The following is a 7004-nucleotide window of genomic DNA, read 5'->3' on the forward strand; positions in this document are numbered from 1 at the left end:
ATTATGCCACTGCACTCCAGCCTGGGCAACAGAGTGAGACTCTGTCTCAAAAAAAAAGAAAAAAAAAAGTTAAAGCCTAGGCAACATAGCAAGACCCTCGTCTCTACAAAAAAATACAAAAATTAGCCGGGCATGGTGGTAGGAGAGGGAGGCTGAGGCAGGAGAATCACTTGAACCCAGGAGATGGAGGTTACCATGAGACAAGATCATGCCACCACACTCCAGCTTGGGCAACAGAGTGAGACTGTCTCAAAAAAAAAAAAAAAAGTTAAAGCCTAGGCACACAGCAAGACCCTCGTCTCTACAAAAAAATACAAAAATTAGCCAGGCATGGTGGTGTGCATCTGTAGTGCCAATTACTCAGGAGGCTGAGCTGGGAGGATCATTTGAGCCAGGAGGTCAAGGCTGCAGTGAGCCAAGATGATACCACTGCACTCGAGCCTGGGCAACAGAGTGAGACCACCATCTCAAAAAAATAAATAAAAATTAATTAAAGTTAAAAATAATTATATTAAAGTATCTCTGTTGTTGCCAAAAGGTTGATGTTGTTGTATAATTCCTATCACTGAGACTGCAGCCCACCCCATTTTCCTGATTCCCCTGGCTGGTCACGGCCCAGACCTCTCCAGGAGCCTCCCAACCCTACTGCCAGGACTCCAGCTGTGTTCCTGGTTTACCTGCTGCATCACAAGGGGCTACAGCTGCTGGGGCTGCCTCCACTAAGGGATCTATCTGCTCCCTCTGCAGCCCCTCCAGCTGTTCAGCCTCCCTCCTCCACTTATGCCCATATTATTACGCTTGTCTAGGGACTTGGACCCTTCCTGGAGGCAGAGAAAGGGAAAGAACTCACCAAACCTGTTTCCTTCTTGCCTTTTCTCTAACTGGCCCAGGCTTGCCTCCTTCATCTTGCTTACACATCTCTGGTGAAGATAAGCTGGGTCACTGAACAAGGGTGGATGAGAAAGGATAGGGGAAAGAGGAAAGTCTAGAAATAACTGAGCAACCCCATCCCCATCCTGCAGGCCCTTGTCCATCTCTCCAATCTCATCAAGACCACGTACTCACTCACTGGGCTCCAGCCATGCTGCCCTGGTGGCTGTTCCTCGGACACACTGGGTTTATTCTGCCTAGCTCAGAGCCTTTGCTCTTGCTGTTCCCCTTGGTTATCTGTACACACCTGCTCCTTTCCACCCCGCAAGAATTTGCTCCAATACCCACTCTTCAAGAAGACCTCCCCCGTCTGAGCTTAAGTACCACCCCCCACCTACTATCACACACAGTTTTGCTTCCCTTATAGTGCTTATCTCTATGTGAAATGGTCTCAATTCTTTATTTTTCTTACTATCTGTCTCCTCCCATTAAAGCCAAGTAAAGCCCAGTAAATCCGAGGGCTTGCTTCATCACTGTACCCTCAGTGCTAGAATATAGTACATACTCAATAGAAATCTGTTAAAGAAATACAATAAGACACAATCCCTGCTTAAGGAATTAAGGACTCCCAGTGGGACAAACAGTAATTAAAACGAGGCTGGGTGGGTGCGCTGGCTCATGCCTGTGATCCCGGCACTTTGGGAGGCTGAAGCAGGCAGATCCACTGAGGTAAGGGGTTCGAGACCACCTTGATGAACATAGTGAAACCCCGTTTCTACTAAAAATACAAAAAAATTTAGCCAGGTGTGGTGGCATGTGCCTGTAGTCCCAGCTACTCAGGAGGCTGAGGCAGGAGAATCACTTGAACCTGGGAGGCAGAGGTTGCAGTGAGCCGAGATTGCGCCACTGCACTCCAGCCTGGGCAACAGAGCGAGACTCCATCTCAAAATAATAATAATAGTAATTAAAACAATCACTAGGACAGGGTATATATAAGGTGTAGAGGAATCGGAAAAGCAGAGTATTCACAATAGTTCTAGCTAACATTTGTTAAGCACTTCCTACACTCCAGGCACTGCTCTAAGTATTTAGTGTGTTATTATCTCACTTGAAATTCACAACAGCTCTGAAATATATAAATTATCAGCAAAAGTCAGGCATGGAGAAGTTAGTCATATTTGCCCAAATTCACACAGCTGGTAGGTGGAAGGGCTGGGATTCAAACTCAGAGCTGATCACGGAAGTTTTCCCAAAGGAGCAAGGTCTGATCTGTGTCTGGTGGAGCTGCCCAGACTGGCCAAGCCAGGATAGAGCATGCTGTGTCCTGGCAGAATGAACAGGTGTGTTCAGGTACACAGGCATGGAAAAGCAGGATGCTCAGGGGATGGACGATCTCATAGACATAGTGTTCAACACAAGAAGACAGACACTAAGGACTCCCTTTGGTTCAGTAACAGACAACACTAGGGCAGTAGTATTTCAGGAGGTTAACAGTTGGGAGAGGGCACAAGGAAAGCTTCTGAGGTGCTCGTAATATTCTGCATTTTGACCTGGAAGGTGGTAATAAGGGTATGCCCACTTTGTACAAATTCATTAAGCCATACAATTAAGATTTGTACACTTCATAGGATGCATGTTATATATATGTGTGAAATTTATTATATATTCTTATGTTTTTATGTTTCTATTTTTTTATTTTTTGATTTGGAGTCTCGCTCTGTAGCCCAGGCTGGAGTACAGTGGCACGATCTCAGTTCACTGCAACCTCTGCCTCCTGGGTCCCAGTCAAGCAATTCTCTTGCCTTAGCCTCCTGAGTAGCTGGGATTACAGGCACGCGCCACCATGCCCAACTAATTTTTGTATTTTTAGTAGAGGTGGGGTTTCGCCATGTTGGCCAGGCCGGTCTTGGACTCCTGACCTCATAAACTGCCCATCTCAGCCTCCCAAAGTGCTGGGATTACAGGCGTAAGCCACTGTACCCAGCCTATTTTTAATTTTTTTGGAGACACAGTCTCATTCTGTCACCCAGGCTGGAGTGCAGTGGCGCAATCTCAACTCACTGCAACCTCTGCCTCCCAGATTCAAGCAATTCTCCTGTCTCAGCCTCCCGACTGAGCGATCTGGGCTTACTGCAATCTCTGCTTCCCGGGTTCAAGGGAAGCTGGGATTACAGGCATGCGTCACCATGCCCAGCTAATTTTTGTATTTTTAATAAAGGCAGGGTTTCATCACATTGGCCAGGCTGTTCTCAAACTCCTTACCTCAGGTGATTCACCCTCCTTGGCCTCCCAAAGTGCTAGGATTACAGGTGTGAGCCACTGTGCCCGGCCTTTATTTATATGTTTATTTTCTTTTGACTCAGGGTCTCACTCTGTCACCCAGGCTGGAGTGCAGTGGCACGATCTCGGCTCACTGAAGCCTCGACCTCCTGGACTGAAGGAATCCGCCCACCTCACCCTGCTGAGTAGCTGGGACTACAGGTGTGCACCACCATGCCTGCCTAGTTTGATTATTTTTTGTAGAAACGGAATCTCGCTATGTTGCCCAAGCTAGCCTCGAACTCCTGGGCTTAAGCGATCCACTTGCCTCGGCCTCCCAAACTTTTGGGATTACAGGTGTGAATCACCATGCCTGGCCAAGAACAGGATTTGATGTATAGAAATTTGACATGAGATGATGGAGCTACTTGCAGAGAGAGGGTCAAAAGAACAAGATCCAAGGGATAGCTGAGGAAAGGTCACTCACTGAATCTTCCCCTAATTAAGCAGATTCAGATTCAGACACAGTAGCATTTACTGAGTATTTATGGACCTGGGGTGCTGTGCTAGGGTAACCCTGCCTGAGAATAAGCCAAGACCAAGACAACTATAGGAGCTGAAGCTCAGAAACGTGGCATGACTTGTCTGACATCACACATCTAAGTGGTAGAAGTTATTGTGGTTAGAAACTGTCCATTTGCGTTTCTAAGACAGGGCTCAAAACAATAAGTATTGGCCCCAGTTGGAGGTGGAGTTTTGGCTCAGAGGAAGTGAAGGGGAGGCTCTGGCTGCTCTGGCGGTGTTGGTGGCTTCCTGCCCAGGAGACCACACCCAGCTTCAAAATCACCATTCTGGGTAGTCAAGTTGTTGCTAGGCACCCAAAGAGGCCCCTGAGCTTTGCAGAGCCAACTAAGGGCAGCTAACCTCATTTCCTGCAAGGTCAGATGCACAACAGAGAAGTGAAGCTTTCCCTTTGTAGTTTTAGTTTTAGTTTTGTTTTGTTCTTATCTCCATCCCTGCTCCTTCCACAGGAATTAGTAGTCTGACTCCTTGTTCCCTCCACAACATAGCACCTAGCGGTCACTGATGAACTATAGGTATTTGCGTTCGCTAAAAGGAAATACCTTAAGAAGAAGCAACCGTGGTCGGGCGCGGTGGCTCACGCCTGTAATCCCAGCACTTTGAGGGGCCGAGGCGGGTGGATCACAAGGTCAAGAGATCGAGACCATCCTGGCCAACATGGTGAAACCCCATCTCTACTAAAAATACAAAAATTAGGCCGGGCGCGGTGGCTCAAGCCTGTAATCCCAGCACTTTGGGAGGCCGAGACGGGCGGATCACGAGGTCAAGAGATCGAGACCATCCTGGCCAACATGGTGAAACCCCATCTCTACTAAAAATACAAAAATTAGGCCGGGCGCGGTGGCTCAAGCCTGTAATCCCAGCACTTTGGGAGGCCGAGACGGGCGGATCACGAGGTCAAGAGATCGAGACCATCCTGGCCAACATGGTGAAACCCCGTCTCTACTAAAAATACAAAAAATTAGCTGGGCATGGTGGCACGTACCTGTAGTCCCAGCTACTTGGGAGGCTGATGCAGGAGAATCGCTTGAACCTGGGAGACAGAGGTTGCAGTGAGCCGAGATCGCGCCATTGCACTCCAGCCTGGTGACAGAGAGAGACTCCATCTCAAAAAAAAAAAAAAGGAGGAGGAGCAACCATGTCTCCCACAAAAGTCAAAGTGCTCCTTGAGGATCCCCCAGGTGCAGGCCCTGTGTTCAATGCAAAGAACATAGAGAGTCTCCCTCTTCATGGGGCTCACAATCTGCCTGGGGACACAAACTAGATGCTGCACTGCGGTGTGATGCTTAGAACGGGGCATGGCATATAACATCTGTTTGCTGCATGAGCAAGTACCAAGAACTAAAGCTAAGGTGTTGTAGGAGCTCACAGGAGGGCTTCAAGTGCTAGTTCAAGGCAGAAATCAAAGAAGGCCTCATGAAGGTGACCGTGTCTATCTGCATCATAAAGAATGAACAGTTTGGGAGGCCGAGGTAGGCAGATCACTTGAGCCTAGGGGACATGGGCAGCCTGGGCAACATGGCAGACCAACCTGAAGACAGCCTGAAACTCCTTCTCTACTAAAAATACAAAAAATCAGCCGGGCATGATGGCACACATCTGTAATCCCAGCTACTTGGGAGGCTGAGGTGGGAGGATCACCTGAGCCTGGGAAGTCGAGGCCATTGCACTCGAGCGTGGGTAACGCGAATGAGATCCTGTCTCAAAAAAAGAAAACGAACAAATACAAGTAGGCTGGCAAAGATTCAGGGAAGGGCATTCCAGGCCAAGGGAAAATGTCCAATTGTCTAATACATGCGTGGCAGTGGGTGGAAAGAGAATGCTTAGAGAAAGAGTCAAGTCATTGTCAAGCGTGTTGTACTGAGCTGTCTAGGGAAACTGACCACACGACGCTCCTGGAAGGGCCAGCTGCATTTGAATTCTGCAGCCACCACCATCACTACCACAGTCAACTCCTCATGGCCCCTACACCCGCTGGAGCTGGCCTCCTCTCTGGCAGCCAGGGCCTGGCACCCACTCACTGCTCAGGGAGTAGCTGCCCAACAGATGACATGTTTTTCCATGGCACAAGCCAGTTGCTAGGGATCTCATATTACCTTGTGGTCCTAACACTGGTTTTTCCCAGCAGCCATCTCGCAGGAGCACTTTTCAATAGCTAGATGAAATTACTATCTTGTAAAACTTGCAGTCAAAATAATCACAAAGGGGAAATAGATATCTCAGAAATACAATATGGAAGTATTTTTACATTGCCCTCCTCCTTCCCCCAAGACTCACAGACAGAGTTTTTAGGGTTCTTTGGAAGTGAGGTCTAGATTGATTCAAGAAACAATGACAGACACAGGTGGTAACTGTGGGTAGTGCGGACTAGCTGCTTAGAGAAAGCACAGGCACCATCTCAGAGGCGCATCAGTAGAAATGGGCAATTCCCCTATTCCCGAATCCTCATAGGGCCCTTGCAACAGTGGAGCTGCTCTATTCTTTGACATTCAGGTAGTGTGACCCTGTGGCAAGGGCATGTGGCTAGGGCCAGATGAAACAAGAGATGAACTGTAGCTTCTCCACTTACTGGGTTTCTTTGGCACAAGGAATCTCATCTGTAAATTCACTTCCATAACAAAGAACTGTACCACAGGGTTGTTGGGAAACAATGCTGGTTTCAGAACGTGAAAGTTGAGACCTGGCTCCGTCACTTACTTCTGAACCTCATTTGTGCCTCAGTGGTTTGAGTCCATACCTAAATCCTCTACCTTACACCTATTGCGGGAAAGTAAAAGGCTAAGTACAGCCAAACGGCTGCCAAAAAATTGTTTTTTACCTTTTTTTTTTTTGAGACCGAGTCTTGCTCTGTTGCCCAGGCTGGAGTGTGGTGGTGTGATCTCAGCTCACTGCAACCTCTGCTTCCCAGGTTCAAGGGATTCTCGGGTCTCGGCCACCCGAGTGGCTGGGATTACATGCATCCGAAACCACGCCCAGCTAATCTTTGTATTTTCAGGAGATGGGATTTCACCTTGTTGGCCAGGCTGGTCTCAAACTCCCGGCCTCAAGTGATCTGCCTGCCTTGGCCTCCCAAAGCGCTGAGATTACAGGCGTGAGCCGCCACACCCAACCAATTTTTTCAATAAAGTAAATCTCTGTATGTTGATAGCAAAAGGCCTCTAACACTTATTGAGTAATGAAAAAATATGTACTAAACATGCATAATATATGTTTATGTAAATTCTAAAGGAATATATATGTGTATCTGCTCACATAATCTGTATTTTCTGCTCTCATATATATAATTTGTATTT

The 7004-nt window shown here is 47.7% G+C and overlaps 1 pseudogene; it reads left to right on the top strand.

Annotated features, from left to right (window-relative positions):
* The window catches only part of LOC105505980, a 4784-nt pseudogene extending 1643 nt beyond the window's left edge, over nucleotides 1-3141 (top strand).
* Nucleotides 3142-7004: the final 3863 nt, after the last annotated feature.

This window comes from Colobus angolensis, unplaced genomic scaffold, assembly GCF_000951035.1.
Source record: "Colobus angolensis palliatus isolate OR3802 unplaced genomic scaffold, Cang.pa_1.0 Scaffold130, whole genome shotgun sequence".
Lineage (NCBI taxonomy): Eukaryota > Metazoa > Chordata > Mammalia > Primates > Cercopithecidae > Colobus > Colobus angolensis.